General features: G+C 44.4%; 1 protein-coding gene across 1 annotated transcript in view; it reads right to left on the reverse strand.

Moving 5' to 3' along the window:
• LOC144798870 (fibrillin-2-like) overlaps positions 1 to 21,039 on the reverse strand; it is a 270,888-nt gene extending 249,849 nt beyond the window's left edge. The window contains exon 1 of the mRNA XM_078669959.1: positions 20,962 to 21,039. The gene's annotated coding sequence lies outside the window, so the exon portion shown is untranslated. The remainder of the gene's footprint in view (positions 1 to 20,961) is intronic.
• Between the last annotated feature and the right edge of the window lie 841 nt (positions 21,040 to 21,880).

Consider the following 21,880-nt stretch of genomic DNA (forward strand, 5'->3'; position numbering starts at 1 on the left):
CTTGTCATAAAAATCCAGAAATTAATATTTGAAGTTCGGTGGTATTACAGTGGCCACTGCTTTCAAGAAGGCACTTAAAATAACTAATTCTAACCATTTTTAAAAAACCTCAAAATTGACAGGGAGCCTCTTCTCTGGACTCGACTAGGTCATTTGAGTAAAACAAAAAAATCTTTCTTTCATACCGGTCGTGAATGACAATATGCCCATGAACGTGCGAAAAAGGACCCCACACGTATCCATAAAGCACATTGTTGTCTTTACAAGGGCAGATGGCGAACCAGTCTTGAAACTTACAAGGAGCTGTAATTTTTGCACTTGACCCCAATGGTGTAATCCCATCACCGCAAATGAAAGGGTTTCGCCCTTCGATTAAACCAACTGTGAGATCCATCGCTAATGCTTGATTATGTGATTGCTTCACATTGAAAATGTGATTGCATCAACACAGAAGACAATCTCAGTTTTATAAAAACAAGCATTCTTGCGCAACTATTTTGTTTATGTCCCCATACATAATCCTCCCCTACTTGCAAACATCTTGGATGAGACACTATATCTTAATCCCCATCTTGAAGAGATTCTGCCCTAAAATGCTGACCTGAAACATAGATTTGTATTTTAGATGCTATTATTGAGAGTATTATAATACGTCTGATTATAGGTTTTACTATTTTTAGTAATAGTGCCAAGAAACAGGTGATAGATTCAGTCATATTTATAATCTCTTTATTTGCACACATATCCCTTGTGATGATAATTGATCAGCATTATTCTATTCTCTTCCCTATAATGTATTCTTCAAGCGCCTGAAAACCTGATACGTAATCTAATCTGCTATTAGGCATGAGTCCAGTGCGACCAGGTGAAGACGCTTAAATAATACTAGATTGGCTATTTGCTCTCACCTGCATGATTTTCACTAAACGCTCCAGTTTAATGCTATGCAAAAATGACATTGATTGTAGGAGGATCATACGAGTTCGCCACCATAGGAGGGGGTCACATCGGTACTGACCAGGTGTTTGAAGAGATCCATATGTACCTGCTCCCACTATTTTTGTCTTAAGAGACACCCGCTGGGGACGCCTGAGCAAACTGTCTGGAACAGGACCAAGATTTCACTCTAGGAGGTGCGCCCCCTTCCACCAATGGCCTGTAATGCTGAGTTGTTAGGTGAGAAGTCAAAGGGGCATAGGAAAGCATTTGCATATTATACGTCTTCAAATTAATTCCAGTCTTCTGGGGGAAGTGAACCTTTGACATCAGTTGCAGAGGTCACTGTTTAAACCCTTTCAATGTGTTATTAGGGATAAGACCACTGCCAGATAATAGGGACACTCAACACCTGGAAACAGGCTTCACCTATTTACCTAAACTGGACTCATATGACTACTTAGATGGAACAATTCACCAACAAGTAGATTTTCTATTGAGAAACTGATCAATGAATGAGAGACCACTAGTGGAAAAATTCTGATTCCCAGATCTGTATGGTGGTGTAAAGCGAGAGGGCAACAGAACATTTTAGTGCATTTAGGAGAGTGGAAAGGCTCATATATCTGTTGTGTGTGATGTTGAATGCCAGATATCAATCAAAGATTCTAATTCTGTGGCCATGGGAAGTTAGAGGGCAGTCCCAGCTCACTAATATTTGTGAGGTAGAAATTAAGAAGGCGGTAATAGCTTTTTCAATAGATCTGCTTGCAGGGTAAAAATAGAAGAGTCATGTGGACTTTTTCTTGGGGTCCTGGGCCCGTCAGCATGTACAAGCCAACAATGGGCTTTTGTTGTTTACCAGGAGACTCAGGACAACAATGCTATTGCACTATGTTTGAAATAAGAAAATATTTCTATGTAGCACTAGGCCCTCTCGGTGTAGCAAGGACAAGTAGGCTTACTCCAGGTGCTGGAGAGGCTTAGAAACTGAGAATACAGTACAACAACAAAGATAGTACTTTGGGAGTTTAACCCCTTGGCCGGAGCGGTAATTCCGCCGCGGTGCTGGGGGGTGGGTGGGGGGCGCGCGGCGCTGCCATGCTCGTGACGGAACCACTCCATTACGGAAGCGCTGTGCTTGTGACGGAGTGGTTCCGTCACGGCCCCGCCCGCTCAATAGAACGCTCAGCGCAGGCGCGGAATTGATGCCGCGCAGGCCGGGCCGTGACGGAACCACTCCGTCATTAGCACAGCGCATCCGTGGCTGGTGACGGAGTGGTTCCGTCACCAGCACGCAAAGGGTTAACATCCTGAGTCCAGTAATACGGATGGACTTTGTAGCTAAGTGGTGCGTCAGAACCCTATAACTGTCCTTTACATTTTGAGTATGGAGGATGGGCTTTAATCTCTGTAACCAAAATGTACAATTGGGATTTAAGGGTGGAGGAGCACACAAGAGTTGGGAACACACACCAAGCTCCGAGGGACCAGTGGTAATGGACCATTGATCACCTGGAAGGGGGTGTTGACCGGTGCTACGACTGCATATATCTGTGGAACAACAGCAGCTAAAACAATCATTCCAATGGTTCTAAAATCTGAACAGGTTTCTTCGATCGATGGGATGGCGCCTCATGCAGAGGAGTCTAAGAACTGCTATCTAAGAGTCCAACGGGATGATGTGGATGGCTGATATGGGTACAGGCACACCAAAGGCTCAGGGAGGGTTAGAACAGTAGACTCACCTTTCTATGTGTCTAAACGTGCTGCAGCTCCTCCTCAAAATGGAAGCCATCATCCTTCTCCTGTGCAACTTAGCTCAAGTGACCTCACGCCTTTTAAGATGCCTCTTTCTATCGAGATGTCCTTGTGTTGGCCCATTCAGTCAGCTGAGCGTTGTCTCCCCCCATGGATAAGGTCACTCCTTCTGGCAAGTGCTGTTCAGATCCTCTCGCAGGCAGATGTATCTTCCTTCTCAAGACAGGCAATCAACAAGGCGGCTCCCAACGCTATCCTGGACCTAAGTTCAGCCAACCCAACCATGCAGACGTTCTGACTTCTAGATTGGATAGTTTCTTTCCTGATGCTAGTGTATATTTCTCCTCAAATGAATAGAACATTGAACAAAATACGGACAGATCGGCTAAAATTATAATCTTTTGGTGCCAAGGGGGTATTCCATCAGTGACCCAGATTACAATATTTAAAGTCCACAACTCCTCTGATACTGGAGCAGAATCTTCTAGCTGTTGTCCTTCGCAAAATGTGGGTATCATGGGCTGTTTCCCAACCTGAGAAGAGTTTGGGCTGAATCATGCGGGGATGAGGATTCCACTGTGTGGAAGGCTCCGGCTACTTCTGAAGAAGGGCTGCCTCCCAGGAATTTGAGGAAAGGTTGGTTTCACTCTACAAGAGGACACCTGGGCAATAAAAACACTATCTGGGCTATCTACCCATCACTTTGTGCCAGGTACACTGGTTGAGTTAGCAGGAACACCTCTCTCAAAAAGAGGTAAACTTTGGCTGACTCCTTACATCAACCCAAGTCTGATCCTAATAAAAATATACAGTTTCAAAACTTCAAGTGAGCCTGCAGTATTTCAAGCTCATTGGGGAAAAACAAACATGTCTGCTGAGAAAACAAATTGCACAGATTCACAAGGTTTTGTTGTTGGTTTTCCTCCCAAGAGCAGATGTGAATACACGTGGGAAAGTCGAAGACGTTCACTAATAGGTATGTATTCTATGGAGGACCAACTGAATAATGGAAGACGGATGAATCTTTGATGAACCAGCTAACAAACATTCCAGTGTGATACATATGTATCCAAAGAATGCTAGAGGTATATGATTTGTAATCCCAATCTGCATCTGAAGAGAAAATACTTGCGCAAAAAACTCTGGGAATTCGAACATCATATGTACAGGGAGCAAGTGGCTAAGGAATGTCTCCTGAACCCCACTACACTGTAGCTTTAGCTAACCGATGTTGGTCCTGAAGAAGGTGCTATAAATAAACATCCGGGTACCGAAACGCTCCTCAACCTGCTCTCTTTTGAAAGATCCTGTTGAAATATACCACCAGTTGGCCCATTCTGCTGGTTCTTTAATTTATGACCTGACTGCTTTTGAAAGATACTGTGGACTTGTCCACATGTCAGCCTATTATGATTCTTCTCTTATTTTGAAACATGGAGCTATACGCAAATCTACTGGGCTCTTAATTTTATGTTATGTTGTGGCAGTGTTTGATGTGGATATGATAAATGTATTACTAAGAAAGTGTCTATCTTTTTTAACATATCTATTTTTGACACCAATTAAAGAAAGAATATGCGCCAAAAATTAAATTATATATATATATATATATATATATTATATATATATATATATATATATATATATATATATATATATATATATATATATATATATATATATATATATATATATATTTATATATATATATATATATGTACACACATATACACACATATGTGTATGTGTGAATAGAACAATGTGACTTGATGGAATCAGTAAAGTTGATTAAGCTTCATCGGTTACTCTTTTGTGATATTTACCACCCTTCCGCAAGCCGTAAAGTATTTATGTTTGAAGTGCCCTTTATGTATTCTGTTATTTTCTACCCAACTGAACGAAGATGAGCAATCACTCATACCACACCCGTGTACAAAAAGGTGAAGAACATAAGAATGTAGGTCCACATCCATAATTTGCGGGTGAGTGGAAAAGTGGGAATGACGATATAGCTCGTCCTCCAATTGCATTGGAGCTCTCTGATGATGGTGGAGCGAGAATCTAGGTAACAACCACAACTCCCTAGTGAGTGATGAATCATCACCAAGGTGGCATTTATATCTCCCAATTGTTAAATGGCATCATCTCGGCAGTGATATCTTCAGTATCTGTGAGTAGGCGGGAAATGAGAAGATGGCCGCTGCAAACCTCGCGAGCGGTATCATGAGAGGGCGCTCATTGCTCCAGATGAGTGGCATTCAGATGGACAAAGTGATGGGAGTTAAAGTAATCCAGAGAGAGGGAAAAATTGAGTAGAAAGGTAGGTAAAACTGCTCTTCTTTCCCAAATGTGGAGTCCTTTTAAAACGTTGACAATTTTGCGAAGTTGGCAATGTGTTTTTAAAATGTAGGTGGAAACTCTTCTGTTTTATTGTGGGTGACAACCCCTGAAAAAGCTACTTTTATCATGAAGAATCACCAGCAGAAAGGGGAAGAGAATTATTTTTCAAAAATATCTCAAGAGGGGGAAAACTCTCTGGCAAACATATTTTCTTGAAAAAAAATACCCATAGCCAAAGTAATGTGAAATCCATATTTTGTAACTTGGGGAAAATGCAAGCTGGTAACTTTTCCAGAACTCCATTTGATTTTTACCAGGCAGACCCCTTCTGATGTGTGAGTGGGAGGCTAGGGCCAGGGCGGTTCTAGGTCCTCAGATGAATGATCTAGAGCTGTTTCTTGGCCGCCTGTTTGGTAAATAAGGGGAGAGCATGACAGTTCTGTCTATGATCTCCCAGCTCACGACCTTGCCATCATCTCGGCTTAAAATTAAGTTAAAGTGCTCCTGCAATGCACTTTTACTTTTCTCTCGTTTTGTTTTTCAAGAGACTTATTTCACTCTCATTTCAGACGTCAAGCCTGACTTCAAGGCAACAAGAAGAGGTGTTGCAGTGATCTCAAACTTGGAAAGTGAAGTGAAGGATCATATTGTCATCGAAATAGGTCAGGGGTCATAATGTAGGGCAAAGGGCAAGCCAGGCTCCATGCTTTTTCCATGCACAGGAAGACAGAGAAAGATAAGCCAATACTAAAGTATTTTATGAGCAAAGAAACAATGTTTCTGTTTCAATATGAACAAAGGGGCAGACAGGTCTCTTAACAAGGAGCAGTGCCCACCTCACAATGACATTTCATTCATACATTACTCGTGATGCATGCATCAAGCTACTTTTATGAGAATGTGTGAATGTGCGTTGACAATACAATAGTCTTCTTAAGAAATAATGTAGAAAGGAAAAATTGGACACGAACAAATGTACGCCGGTTTACAATGGCTTAGGTTAGGCTCATTCGACATCAGTATAAGTCCACACAGAGCTGAAAACATCTTCAAGTATTTGAGCCAGCCTGGAAAGCATTGGCAAAGTCAATACCTGCGACTGGCAAGCATTGCATTTTTTTTATTTATTTATTTATTCGCAAACTTATGCAACACACAATAAAAGTGTAAAAGTAAAAAAAACTTTAAAAAAAATACTCCCGTCTAAAGGTGGAGTGCATTTTGGCATAACAGTAAATAAAAATTAACCATAGCAGGACTAACCAAACAAAACATGAAATGAAAGCTGAACTTTGTCAACCTACATTGGCACTGAAGTGCACTACTTTCTGGACGGATCTGCGCATGTGCAAGAGCAAAAATGGCATCTCTCACAGTGACGAAAGTCAATAGCTGAAGTTGGCTAACCTCATGCGTCATGCTGTAAGCTTTGGTGGGTGGATTCTAAATGTGAAGGGCACCTGAACAGGCCAATGTGTGAAGATGGCTGACCTGACTCCACCCCCTACACCCACGTGCTTTCCCTCGTTCTCACTCAAGCCTCTGGCAAGCCACAAGGAGCTCCCGGGAACCAGGAGATTGTGCCTAGTTCCCAATTCTGTTCCACCAAAAGTAGTCCAAATTCAGCCCTCTAGGGCAGCCTCATAAAACAGACACATTAGCCTTTGGAGCCACCTCAGAAGGAGGATGTAAAGCAGGTGAGAGCTCAAGTGGTTCATTTCTTAAATCCAAGTCTTCTTGGAAAAAAAAGCATGAGTCGCAGAGGAAGGGACTTCACAAGACGTTGAAGGCTTCCTCCAACTTATGCCTAGACTGAGCTATACACACTGAGGACCTTGCCATAGCTTCCATGCAGGCTCTTCTCATGAGGCCGCTGTTCTCTTAGCCCAGTGAAGGAAGAAGCTTGTATTAAAGAATGAGCTCAAATGAGCAATCCAAACGATAAACTCCGGAAAGTAAGGCACAATCCTGGTTTACAGATCCTGCGTGACATCGGAAACAAGATGAGGTGGGTACAAGGCACCCACAACTATCAGTACATAAGTATCTCTAAATGGAAAGTGTCTAACAAGAAACTCCCGACAAGATTGTACTTGGAAAGGGAAAAACACAAGAATCAACAGAATATATAGTACTACATTTTAGGATGAGGTCTTTAAAATGTAATCTGGTTCTTGTAGATCAAGAATCACCTTTGTTATTTGGTGCTTCTCAATAAAGGAACAGGCTGAAGCCATGTGTTGTATCCACAGTTTTAGTGAAAAGAGGAAGATGACTGTATTTTATTATCAATGTTGTGGCTGCAATTCATAAAATGATTGTAACAATTGCGAAAAGCAAATATTAACTGTGCTGAGTCATTTACTGTAATCCTGGATTAATAGCAGAACATAAAAATTGGTATCAGAGGGAGATTACTAAAAGTGTTGAGTACAGATTCATATGTGTGAATGTATAATTTTGCATGCAAACTTTTTCAAAAGTAGCAAATTTTGCTGTGTCAGGAATTTGCAACTTGCGTTTCCTTCCCAAAAAATTGACCTATGAGAACAATTTTCCTAAAACTGTATTTGCAGGAATTTTTGCTACACCTTTTGCCCATGCAGGCACACTTTCATATAATTTCTTTAAACTAATCAAGACAAAGTTTGAAGGAATACCAGACTCCTTGTACCTGACGGGCACATCCATTCCCTACCTCACCTGACACAGGGCACGATAAAACAATCACAAATGGCAAATCCCAAACTATGTTGATCAAATAGGTGCTTGCAATATCTCAGAAGCAACACACCTACCGCTCCAAGGGTCTGGTCTACAACCCCTCTACCTCATAACTCATTAAAGAAAAGGGGACACAAGAGATCAAACAATGTTCATGCGAAATGTTTGTCAATACTCACAAAGTTCTGACTTTATGGAGGTTCTAAATAGTTTGCATGGTTGCCCTCCTCTTACAATCTTTGCCTCCCTTATGCCGCACCGCCGCTTTGTATAAAGCTTTTGAATATGTGAATTTAATTTAGAATAAGTTGTGATCATGAAGAGTGAAACAATCAATGGCGATAAAGAGTAGCTGCCTTAAAGGGGCCATCAAGTGAATAATGTTATGATAGGTCTCAAAACCGTAGTAAGACACGGTCCATCATGGTGATAGGCGAGAGGAGAACAGATATATTTTTGCTTGGAAAACAAAGGTGTGTATTCAAGATGTACGCTAACACCCTCATCGTTATATTCTCTCTGACACGAACAACTCCAGATGGAAGGCTGGGAAGATCAAACAACCTGGGTTTACATGAGATATTGAAACAGAATATGATACCCACTGGACGGGCACCTGGCTCTCATATTGCCTAATTCATGGAATGACACCTCTGCAGAAAATAAAAGGTTAAAGTAAATTGCTTGCAGATCTGAAACTGAGCTGCATTTGCATTTCCTAGTGCTAATGAAAGCGAATTAATTTTGACCATAGTGACTTTCTGGAATCGCTTGTGTTAATAAACCTCTTCATTTAACCGATCACATTTTCATCTCTGTCTATTGATTTTTTTTTAAATATATAAGAAAAAATATCGCTTTAGCTCTTGCAAATTTCTTGAATGTGTTGGTACCTGCAATGAATCTTTGTTTGGCAACAGGCTGCAGTACTGAGATTTCATTAAAGACTTAAAATGAGGCATTGGCTTGTCTTCCAGGAGTCAAGGGGAAGTGATGTCACATCTAAGATCTCTATGATTAGGGAAAAGCAGTCAATATAGAGCTAGGGATGTGATAGAAGGAGGTTTCTGTGGTGCTTTAGATTCTGTACATAATAGGAGACCTCTAAACAAGTTGCCCGACACTAGGTTTAGAGAAAGATGTAGAATTGCCTGGGTAACAATGGAAATGTGTTTTTATCCAATATCCAATGCATGTTTCCAAACTTTTGTTGCTCACGTGCTGCATGAAGTACAATTTGTCAGTCTTGATAATATGCAAGGGTCATATGTACGTGCCTGAATTCTAACCTGCGATCTGCAAGTTACACACAGATGTTTTTTGTAAGAGCAAAACAAATTAGAAAAATGGAAACATTGCCTGTGAATGCATTCTGTTGGAAGAAAATGGGTGTGCCCTTTGACAGAATATCCATCAAATTATGTTTTATTTTTAGTTCAAAAGTGCCAGTGGTATTTTGCATACCTATTTTAGAAATGTTTATTTTTTTTAGATGCCAAACATTGTTCTCTTACAATAAAGGGCCTAATGGCATCCCATATTTAACAAAGACGATGCTGGTGGAATGTAACTATATAATCCAATGGTGTCCACGAGTAATGTATCAGAATTAGGCTGGACCTTTTCATTATCAATCCATTTAGTTAATTTTATTTATTTATATAAACCTTTATTTCGGCAATACATGCCCTAAAAGATAACATACAGTCATAAAAACAGTGTTTCTCATTCTTAAAAAGCATTGATAAAAAGGAATAATTCATACTAGTACAAGATCTATATGGTAGGTAATTCAATCAGGCAGTAACATCTACAACGACAACTGGAAAATGTTCCTAATAAAGTGCGTTAGTTAATTGGTATGACAAAACTGTTTATTGCTTGAAATATTTAAGATGAGACCAATGTTTTCTATTAATGATAGTTTTTCTAAGGATGGCAAGGAAGAGGGTGGCAGAAGGCATAAGTGGAGTCCAAATGGCAAGAATTTCAGATAGTTGGCGAAAAAGGGAAGTGCCACTGCAACAACCTTTCCTCTGTTTCAATTGGATCTGTGAACAGAAAAGGGAGTGGTCGGTGAGGAAGATGGAAATAGACATGTGTATTTGCTCCACTTCCACCCCATCCACAAAGCCACAGTGGCGGAGGAAGACGTTGGCACCATAGCATCTTTGTTTCCCTATCAACTGTTGGGATTTTATAGAGGAAGAAGCAGGTATGGGATTTTTGATCATATACACCAGTAGATGACTTGTTATTGTCCAACACTGCATCATCCAGACAGTGCAGGCAGCAGGGCCAGACTGGGAAACCAGCACCTGACGGAGAGGGGATTTGCAGATGTAAAGCACTGCTGCTTTTGTCACTGGGGGCTGATATTCCAACACTGCAGCTAAACCAACCGTCAGTAATAAAAGTGGCCCTCACTACGGCGAAATCAGCCCCCTCCCTTCCAGCAACCAAGGGAAACACCCGAAGTCCCTGGTAGGCAGCCATTTCTACTGGAAAAAGAGGAGGCAATATGGAGTAAAATTAATGGCTCAACGCATCAACTTTTTCTGAGTCTTTTACATGCATTATCACTGCTCTTCACTGCTTTTGTATATAGTGTTTACACTTCCTACCTCTTTATCTCACTCGTGTGGGTTCTTATTCAAACCTGTGCCTTCCTGTGTCACTGTGTTTTATCTCATTCTTTTCCTCTTTGAGTTATTCTGTCTTTCAGTCTGATGCTCTCGGGTGAAGTATGATGTTTTGTGAACTAAGCCCTGGTCCTAAAAAAAGAGTGTCAGTGTCCATTTGCACTAATCAGCACTACTCAGCACTAATCAGCACTATCAGCACTAATAAAGCTTTGACTGTCTTTCACTACCAGTGGCGTAACATAGGCCCCCGCAGCCCCCTGGTGCAGGGTCCCCCAAGCTCCAGGACAGCACCATGGCAGGAGACCTCCTGATTGAGGCCGGAGAGGGACTCTCCACATACCTTGCAGGGAGGCCCTCTTAAGTTTCGCCATCTCTACTCACAAGCCTACAGTCGGTTAGTCTGCACACAGCATTACTGGTCCATCATCTACAAACAATAAGCGAAGTCTTAGATTATACAAACTACAGTGCTCTGCCTTAAGCACACTGCAACGCTCTTGCCATTGTCTAAACACAGCGCTACAATGCCCTTACTATACACAAGCTCATTGTTCTCTCCATGCACAGAGTATTGGAGTGTAATTCCTGTATGCGCACAGTAGCAGTGTCCCATATGCAGAGGCCAATAAGACATTCCCACACCATCCACAATACTCTTCCCTACAATTGCATTATACATCCAGCCACTTAATTCCACATACTCGCATAATACTCTTACATACAATTGAGAAGTGTCATCACCTATAGTCCAATAGAAATGTCCATCAAAGATATACAGCCTTTGCTTACAGAATCTTGTCCATAAATGTGTAATCCCCTCCCTCACAAACAACTCTATCAATCAATCATTCAATCAGGTGTTTGTAAAGTGCGGCTACTCACCCGTGAGGATCTCAAGGTGCTGGAGGGGGGACTCTGATCCGTGTGGGTGTGGAGGTTCAGTCGAAGAACCAGGTCTTGAGGTCCTTCCTGAATTGGTTCAACGTAGCAGATTGCCTGAGGTAGAGGAGAAGGGTGTTCCAGGTCTTGGTGGCGAGGTAGGCGAAGGATCTTCCTCCAGATCTGGTCTTGTGGATCTGTGGGACGGAGGCCAGGATGAGTTGGACAGAGCAGACTTGTCTGGCAGGCTTGTGGAAAGCGAGGTGGTGTTTCATATATGCTGGTCCTTCGTCATGGAGGGCATTGTATGCATGTGAGAGGAGCTTGAAGGTGTTTCTCTTGTTGATAGGGAGCCAGTGGAGTTGTCGGAGGAGTTGTGTCATATAGCTGCAGAGGGGGATGTCGAGGACCAGTCTGGCTGCGGCGATTTGGACATTCTCTAGTTTCCTGAGCTTTTTCTGGGTGAAGCCGGCATAAAGTATGTTGCCGTAGTCAAGTTTACTGGTAATCAGTGAGTGGGTGACCGTCATTCTGAATTCTGTGGGTAGTCATCTGAATGTCTTTCGAAGCCGGCGAAGCGTGTGGAAACAGGATGAGGATACTACATTGACTTGGTGGTTCATTAAGAGCTAGGAGTCCAGTATGATGCCAAGGTTGCGTGCATGTTCCGTAGGGGTGGGAGGTGTTCCTAGTACAGAGGGCCACCAGGAATCGTCCCAGGCAGAGGGGCTGGGTCCCAGGATGAGTACTTCGGTCTTGTCCGAATTGAGCTTGAGGCAGCTGTCTTGTATCCAGGTAGCAACTGCCTTCATTCCGTTGTGAAAGTTGAGTTCCATGGTGAGGGAGATGATCAGCTGAGTGTTGTCGTTGTAGGAGACGATGTTGACTCTGTGGCTTCTGACGATGACTACGAGGGGAGCCATGTAGATGTTGAAGAGGGTGGGGCTCAGGGAAGAGCCCTGAGGCACTCTGCAGCTGATCTTTGTAGGTTCTGAGAGGAACAGGGGCAGTCAGACTGGCTGAGTTCGGCCAGTTAGGAAGGAGTGGACCTAGTTCAGTACCTTGTCACACGTCGGCGTTGTGGAGTCTCGTGATTAGGGTGCAATGGGAGATGGTGTTGAAGGTGGCCAAGAGGTCCAGTAGGATGAGGGATGTGGTTTCGCCCCGGGTGAGGAGGGAGTGGATGTCATCAGTGGCAGCGAGGAGTGCAGTCTCAGTGCTGTGGTTGCTTCGGAAATCAGATGGGGAGGTGTCCAGAACGTGGCACCACATCATGCAATTGTATACTACTCTCTAATACCAAAACCGGGAAACACACGGAACGACGCGGGCAGAGCCACGCGTTCCGGAACGCCACAAACGTTACCACGCTTGCCTGAACAACACATCTGCCTTAACCATGCATATGCGTGGTAAAGGCAGATAGCGCCTTTAGTGTTCAGATGGGCAGGGAAGCGTCAGAACAGGAAGCTCTGAACCCAGAACAGGTAAATGGGGCTGGGGCCGGGTTTGGCAGGGGGTATTTTTTTCGGGTGGAGGTCACTTTTAGGGATCAGGGCGGGGGCGGGTTGGGGGACGGGTGGGTCAGGTACTTTTGGAAAGGGGCAGTTTTTTAGGGCTCAGGGCAGGGGGATGGGGTTGGGGTAGTTTTAAGGGCTGGGTTTGGGGGGAGTTTTTAGGAGTGGGGTGGTTTTATGGCTCAGGGCGGGGAGATTGGTGTAGTTATTTTATTTGGGGGCAGGGTTTTAGGCATCAGGGCAGTGGAAGGGATTGGGGTAGTTTTGGAAAGGGGGAGGTTTTTAGGGCTAATGATGGGGGGACTGGTACTTTTAGGGACATCGCTAGGGCGGGGTAGTAAATGGTAAGAGGCATGGTTTTAGGCCTGCGGCAAGGCGAGGGGAAGGGAAGGGATAGTTTTATGGGCAAGGCAGGTTTAGGCCCCAAGGCGGAGGTGAGGTAGGGGGTTCGAATTTTAGGGCTTATGTCGGGGTTAGAGTAGTGGCTATCCTTAACCTCACCTACCCCCTTACCATTCGTGCCTTTACAATGAAAATGCATGGTAAAGGAATGCGTGACGAAGATGCATTCTTGGTTCGGGCTGCATGGTTTAGCCATGAGTGCCTCTATCATACAACCACCAAAACCATGTCTTATAAAACAGTTACACTCCTATACACGTTGTTCTACATAATATGTGTACTTATTACACCACTGAAGTGAGACACTCTCCACTCAATATGCAGTTTCATACATGCCAACAGACCGGATTCAGCCAGGAGACTCCTGATTTTTAAAGCCAAAAAAGGCTATGTTGTTGTTGTCTCCTGCCTGAAAATGCGGCTGCTTTTATAGAAGTCAATGGGGGAAATCCATCCTCCCTATTTTTTTTTAATCTCCCACTTTTGTCTTCTAAAATATTGCCATGTATCGAGTTTGTGTCTATTAAACAGAGGCTCAGGGCCCTCTCTATGCAAAGGCCTCAACAGAGGATACATATAGCCCCCTTTCACTGGAGCATCACTCTTTTGAGGTCAATGAACATGGCATTAGATGCATGGAAAATAAAAAAGTAAATGGGGACGCTAAACAATATTTCTCCAATAGGCTCCAAATACCTTGAGGGCGCTGGAGAGGCTGATATCACAGTCAAATAATTCATATCGATAGTTAGTCCTTTAAATCATTAACTAGCATTGGAGTTTTTTTTATCTAAATGAGCGAAAACTTAAGTAAAATCCTTATGTGCTTAAATAATCAGGCTTCATCCATCTAAAGTGTTATGTTATGTTATGTTAAAAACACTTTTATAGCGCACAGCTGCCCCAGCCAAGGGGCGTCCGGGCGCTTCATAGAAAGTACCCAAACACAACACAGCAGTACAAGGGCAAAAGCGCACAGATCAGAATACTAAGATGTATGAGGGAACAGATGCGTTTTAATAGCTCTCCTAAACTTCAGAAGCTCATCCACTTCACGGATGTGGGGCGGAAGAGAATTCCACAATTTGGCAGCCAAAACCCGAAAGGACCGACCTCCAGCCCTGCACAGCCTGAACCGTGGGACAACCACCAAGTTTTGCCCCAAATATCTCAAGGAACGCGAGGGCACGTAAGGCACCAAAAGATTATCAAGAATCTGGGGAGAGGCCAACTTGAGGATCTTGAAGGAGAGGCACAGGGTCTTAAAATGGATCCTCTGTGCCATTGGCAGCCAGTGCAACGAACGGATGGTACTTTCCGCAGAGCAGAGCCTCGGTAAACCCACCAGGGCTCTAGCTGCGGCGTTCTGGACACGTTGCATCCGGGCGATTTCAGCCTGGTTGGCTCCCAACAGGAGAGAACTGGCGTAATCAAGCCGAGATAAAATGGATGCCTGTATGACCAACTGCCTGGTGGAAGCATCAAAGAACCTCAAAATAGGTCTCAACCCTCGTAAGATGCCAAAACAGGTGGCCGCCACTTTTTTAGTGTGGCCGCAAAAACTCAGGGCAGGATCTAACCAAACCCCCAAGTTTTTTACCTCTGAGACTGGAATAGGAGTTACACCCAGCTCAGGGGGCCACCATGTATCACCCCAGAGGTCCGTCCGCTTGCCCACAATCATGACCTCAGTTTTTTTAGCATTAAGCTGGAGACAGTTGGCATTCATCCAGCTAGCTTCCGCCAGAAGTCCATCCCGGAATTTTGGGGCGTCAAGGTCGGAGTCCCCACTCAGGGCGACCGCCAGCTGCGTGTCGTCAGCATAGGAGACCATAGTCATGCCCCAATGCTTGACGACAGCCGCCAGCGGTCTCACATAGAGATTAAATAATGTGGGACTCAACGACGAACCCTGGGGCACACCCAGCTCCAGCGGATAGGACTTGGACTCAAAAGGCGGGGTGGCTTCTTTGAAGGTCCGATCAGCAAGGAAGGAACTGAACCAGTCGAGTGCCAGTGCCCGTAACCCCGCCTCTCCAAGACGTTGGAGTAAGATCCTGTGCGAGACCGTATCAAACGCGGCACTAAGATCCAGTAGTACTAGTGCCGCAGTCTGACAAGAGTCAAGCACAGAACGAAGATGTTCCGTCATTGAGAGCAAGGCTGTTTCAGTGCTGTGGCCAACACGAAAGCCATTCTGGGAGGGATCCAGAATGCCTGCTCTCACAAGATGTTCAGACAACACCCCATTCACAAAGGCCTCAGCAATTTTAGCGGCCCAGGGAAGGAGAGAAATCGGGCGATAGCGCTCGAGTTTAAGGGGGTCCATAGTAGCCTTTTTCAATATGGGTGTCACAACAGCCTGTTTCCATTTAATTGGAACGACACCCGAGGCGAGAGAAAAATGTATAAGGTGGCGCACTGGAGGAAACAAATAGCCGCAGAGTCTCTGAACTGGGCTGGTCTCAGGGGATCCGCTGGTGAGCCAGATTTATCTTATAGGCCAGCTTATGAAATGTCCCCGTCGGCAGACTAGGGAATGAGGCAAAGGCCTCACATATGATCAGTGTAGGGCTAGTGGGCTCAGCTACTGGCTCAGTGATGGAAAAGGCGCGATAAATAACTTGGACCTTTTCAATGAAAAAAGCGGCCAGGTCTTCGCAATGAGCCACTGAACAAATTTCAGCCGCAGGAGCTCTTTTAGCCATCAGGTCCTTAAGGACCTTTAAAAATTAACTTCTATGATCGCCTACTCTGCTAACTAGCACGGCCGCTCTACTCTCTACTCTTTACTCTCATTACTCTCTTTCTCTATACTCTCTCTCTACGCCACCGGGGGGAGCGGAAGACAATTGGACAATTGGACAATTCAGCAAGGAGGAAGGAGTTATGCCAAAGGAACTGAAGAGTTACAGTGTACAATAACTACCCAACGCACCCGCCCCAACATCCCCCCCTCCCCCGGGGGCCCCCTCTCCCTTGTCTCAGTTATCTCCCATGTATATCCTGTATATCCTCTGTACGATGTAAATATATAATTTTCAATAAAACTCTACTGAAATAAAAATAAAAAAATTAATTAACTTGGACGGATTGAGACTATTTCTAAATTCCTGGGAATAATAGGCTGCACGGGCTCTACACACTGCTCTATGATATGTTTTAATTTTAGCAAAATACAGAGTTTTTTCCCAGCCTCATAGGATTTCCGCCAGTCCCTTTCTGCCTGTTTACAAGCTCGTTTTAGCTGCACCAGGGAACTGTCGTACCATGGGCTGGGTACTCTGGAACGGCATTTAGTCCAGACAGCGGGGATCAATGCATCCAAGGCCCGAGAGACCCATCACAGAAAAGGTCATACCCAGAGTCTACATTAAGAAAAGGGCCTAGTGGGTTGACCTCCAGGAGATGATGGAAGTCCTCCAGTTTGAGTTTCTTCCAGTGGCGTTTAAGCACTACTCTATCCAGGGGCTTAAATGGGTGCTCTTTGATCAGAAGAAGATTTTTCACTAAAAAGTGATCGGTCCAAGCAACTGGGCAGGGCTTAGCCACCTTGGCCCCAGTCAAATTCGTGAATAAAGGATCAAGAATGTGGCTCCCCACATGAGTGGGGAAGGTAACCAACTGATTAAGCTGAAGAGCCTCCAGGTCCGCCAGAGTACTGCTGATAGCCGAATTATGACCGCAATCAAAATGAAGATTAAGGTCTCCTAGTATGCTGAAGTTCGCGCAGCCCATTACCAAAGAACTAACACCATTCCGGTAGAGCCTTTCTAAAAGCAGTGTCACAACCGGGAGGACGGTAGATTAAGAGGCCAGAGAAAGTAAAATGATGGCTAATAGAAATTCTAAAAAACGCACTTTCACATCCTACCAGATCCACTATCCTCCAATCACATGGGTAACAGGCCTTTACGGCCACAGCAATGCCACCTCCCCTAGATGCCCGATTGTGAGTGAAGATGGAGTACTCAGGAGGGAGTGCAAGATTCACCACTGCCGTGTCCGCTTCCTGAAGCCATGTTTCCGTCATGAAAAACACGTCAGGTGTCTCATCCCTTATAAGATCATGGAGTTCTGAGTGGTGCTTCCGAAGGGATCTAATATTAAGATTCCAAATAGTAATATCTCGAGAGACCAATGGTCTACTACGAGGGGGTTTGACCGGAGAAGACTCCGTCAGGGCAGAGATCGAAGAAGGAGCATTAAGAGACCAAGTTCCGCAGGCACACATATACGGGCCACACAGGGGACTAACAGGCCCATGCAAACAGCATGGGACCGACTGCCTAATGCCCAACAGCTCATCCCTGGAATATCCACTCAACAAGACTTTACCTCTGTGCTTGTAGATGTGTGTCTGTATAATTGTATCAGTTTTAGGTGAACATATTTAAGTTCAATAAGTTTCCTAATCAAAGCATGAAACGCACAGAGATGCATTGCTGCGTTTGAGGAAAATCAAAAACAGAAAAAAAGTGTTCAGCTTTAAATTATTTTCACCCACTAGCAATAGGGAACATTCAAGACTATAGTTTATTTTGAACCGTTTTTATACATCATTCAATCTCAGCTAGTCAGTCAGGCTCCCTGCTTGACAAGAACCACAAGCCACCAGGCACTGCTTTCCGCCTTGTTAAAGAGGTAGCTGATTGGCCCTCTGTCCAAATGCCCCTCCCCCTGAGCTGTCGGCCAGTCTGACGTGACGTCTCGCGCTTTCCCGCTTAGCGTCACTCTCTTTGCCGCAGACCAAACACCCCCAGCCTACGCACAGCGCAGCCACGCCCACTTCCGCCGGTCTCGAGGCAAGCAGCGTCCGGTCAGACCGGCGACGTGACGTGACCGTGCCAGTGCGCGCCCCCTGGGACAGAAGGGACAGTCTACCGTAAAACAGGCGGAAACGGGGCCGGGGCGAAATAATTTCTCCGAACTAACAAAGAAAATCAACAGATCCGAATTAGAAACTAGAATAGTCCCTCCTTACAATGACGTGACGCAAAATGATGGGGCGGAATGTGATGCCCCTCTACGTCTCTCACATTCACATATGGGGCCCCAAAAAGGTGTTTTTTTGGGGGGGGGGGGGGGGCGGTTCGCCACGTCCTTAGCTCTTTAGTTACATTTTCATGCCTTCGCCGGAAGTAAGGTCTATAACCTCTGCACCTCGAAACAGCTGTGGTAGTGATAAAAGCCTCTTTGGTGTCGCATATTTTACATTTAATGGTGTGGATAATTAATATCCCACCAGGCCCAGTATCAGCAGGGAGTATGGAACGAAGTGTAGACCACGCCCCCTCAGCCGCCTTCAAACCCCCCCCCCCCCCCCCCCCTTGCTTTCTTACCACTTCTGCCTCATTACCTCCCCCTTGGGACTTCAGAAGTGCATGCAGAGCAGAAATCCATCATATGAAACATAGAGTGAGGTCACCGCAAAGCCCTACATCATTTTCTCATTTGCGTTTAAATAACAACCAGCATAAGAGTACCATTCTTTCCTAAAGCACATTTCTTCCCTTCCAGGAGAAACATCCATTTAAGAAACACGCGGAGTGCTGGCAGTCTGAATTTCTACACAGTACTGCATGTCTTGCTCATTTACCCCATGGATCTCGACACTGGGCGTTGAGACAATGGGCCCTTTCTTTCAAAATGAAGTAAAATAAACACAGTTCTCAAACTGGGAGCGTTCAACGCAGGCCTCCCTCCTCCCAATAACTAGGCGAGAATGGGTGAGGTGTAATACGAAAAAAATCCAACACAATGACTTTATTGACCTCTGAGTAAGTAGGTACCGAATTATGTTACTCATCTCTACTTCATTTGGTACCCACAGATGTCTTCAGCGGGAGACCGTTTTGTTTTTTAAAGTAAAACTCGACAACGCATAAAAATGTTGACGTTAAGCAATATAAGCTGAAATATAGCTCCCCTGCACAAAACTTTAAATTCAATTATTCAGTTACTGCTTTTTTTAAGAAGGCACTTTTTTCTTTCTATATCACGTTTAAAGTCACAGAGGTCCATTCATTCTTCGTGGGGGATTGCCCACTTTATTAACACTCCTTTGTTTCCCTACAACCGTTTTAATATGTCATTGTTATTTATTGTATACACATTTTCATTACTGCCTCCCCTTTTAGTTCATTCCTTTCTACTTCCATTCAAACTCTCGCCTTTTCTATTTTGTGCCTATTTCTATAATTTCTCATCAGCACAATCTACCTTTCTTGTCCCATTAATATATTATTGGTTTTCTTCACTGCTTTCTGTTTACACCCCCCCCCCCCCGAAGATAATATAAGATATTTTACATTCAATCCAAAGGTTACATTTTCCCACTGAAATGCATGAATCCAGAGGAGCAGAGACTGACCGCAAGTTTTCAACATCTGTAAATTGTTACCCAGACTGGAGATTGACTCCTGTCACTCAGTAACACTAGGAGCAAAACTATACACCACACCGATGGATGTCGTTTTATGTCCAAATTTTGGGGACTCCACATCTTCTCCAATCCTGTCTCCTTGAAATGCACTGGAGGGGAGGTGGGGTAATTAATGTCTAGTTTAGGAAGGGTGTGGGGGGAGCAGGGATGACCATCTCAAAAGGCCAGCTCCAATTGTTTACAAAGAAGGCTTTCCTCAGAAAAGGTGCTGTGGGGTGCAAATCAGTGTTAGAAAGCAATCGGGGCTGTCAGTCGTATATCAAACAGTTTAAAACACAGTAGCTGAGATCCACATCACGGATAGCGATGTATGCAAAACCCCAGTTGAAATGGAATGTGTAAAGATATATATTTTTAAGGAAACCAATAGCCAGCCATAAGGAAAAGTTGTAAAGGGAAAGTGTGCCCCCAGGCATGATTTGTGTTGTCTTCAAAGCCACAGGGCACCGAATGACCTCTTCCCCCCCCTCCGAGGCCTCTGTGAACTGGGCACAAAAAAGAGCAAAACTCGAGCAGGCAGAGCTACTTCAATACACTTCAAACAGCACTTACACTCCAGTTAGCTGAAGCCCTCCACCAACACACACACAAGAGGTTCCCGGTAGGAGGCTGGAGGGGTGGGGAGTGGGGGTTAGGAATGCATCAAACAGGCATACCCTAACAAAGAAACGGCGCTTCACTGCAGCCCTCCTAACCCCTGCCCCCTCCTGTCAAGCTAGGGCTTGCAAAATACCTCTAAAAAGATGCAAAGCGGAAACACTCAAAACTTCAAAAGCTCTTGGGGAGCAAAGTAGACCCGCAGCTTCTTGGCACATGATCATTAAAAACACATTTCATAAGGAAACTTAAAAGCACAGCGAACATCACAATTCCATTCAATCAAAAGTTGCGTTCTGAATTATTCACAACCATCAGTACTTCTAAGTAAGACAGCAAACTTCAGTGCTTAAAAACAGTTCTCAAAATACACGAATGCAGCCCCGTGCACTCACAGAAACCAAAGCTTGATTCCTTCATATGAATTAAATGTTTAGCCACATGAACAGGAATGCCTACTTTTTCTTTTTAATCCCAAAGTGGAAGAATATGCATCTCAAGAAAACATTTCCCCAAAAGAGAAAGTGCAATTAAAGCTTACGGCAGAAGCGCTTCAACGCCCTGCCAGGGTTGGTAAGCGCTATATAACTACACATAACAATTAAAATTACAAACGTAAGCTCTTTGCAGTTTTCTTAAAACAACTCTGCCCTGTAGCCTGCGGGCCTGGGGTCTCTGAAGCAAATGTATGTAGGGTTAAAAAAGCAGGAATTACCTTCAGGTCCAGAGGTTGCTGTTGTCCAGAGCTCCTTTGTTTAGTGGGAAGCTGGGCAGAAAGGGAGGACTAAAGCCCTCACTCACCCTGGGAGCAAAGGGAAAAGGTAGAATCGCTTCCAAATTGGGCAGGGGGAGGGCCTACTGTATGGGAAGGAGTGAGCTGAACACAAGGACAAGCCTCCTGCATTCTTCAGCCAAAACTTTTCCAACTCTGAGGAGGCGGTGGGGGCTGGGAGGGGGGCCGCGGGAGGCGGTGGGATGCAGGCTCCGCCACAGAGTTGGTCGGCCGGGCCCTTTGTGCTGGGATGGGACTGCTCGAGAAACGTCTGAACATTCTCAAATCTTTACTGAACTGTTTTTTTTAGCAGTTTGGTGTAGCGCTGCACTGTCGATCATATCACCTCTAGGAACTAAAGCAAAGAAAATAGTACTGCACGGTCGTGACTGTGCGAGATTTACTATAAATACACACACTATAAATGCATAAGGGCAAATAGTTGCAAAGTAAAATGAGGAATTGTAATGCACTTTTAAGTCTCGAGGCTGAAGATAAAGGAAAGTCTGCGCGGTGCAAAGAGTGGGACACATGCAATCCGCACCATTGTGGCCTGTTGTGAATTGAGAAATGTGGCAACCACGTTTCCCCAGTTGGCATCATTACATGAATGATCTTGCACGGGGATAATGAGGCACAGTGATTTTGCAATTTCTTGTCAATTTAACAAGGATAGGTGAACAGTCATCATATTCTTCACATATGTAAAGTGGTGCAAACTTATTTTGCTCAAGCACAAGCTGCCTATATTGTGCAAAAGAGTGTGCTCAGTTTATGCTTCGGTGCAAAACCTCGATCAGTGTCACGTGCACCACAACGTTCCAAACTTTTACACAAAAGCAGGATGGATATAGGGGTCAGA

This window comes from Lissotriton helveticus, chromosome 12 (genome assembly GCF_964261635.1).
Source record: "Lissotriton helveticus chromosome 12, aLisHel1.1, whole genome shotgun sequence".
Lineage (NCBI taxonomy): Eukaryota > Metazoa > Chordata > Amphibia > Caudata > Salamandridae > Lissotriton > Lissotriton helveticus.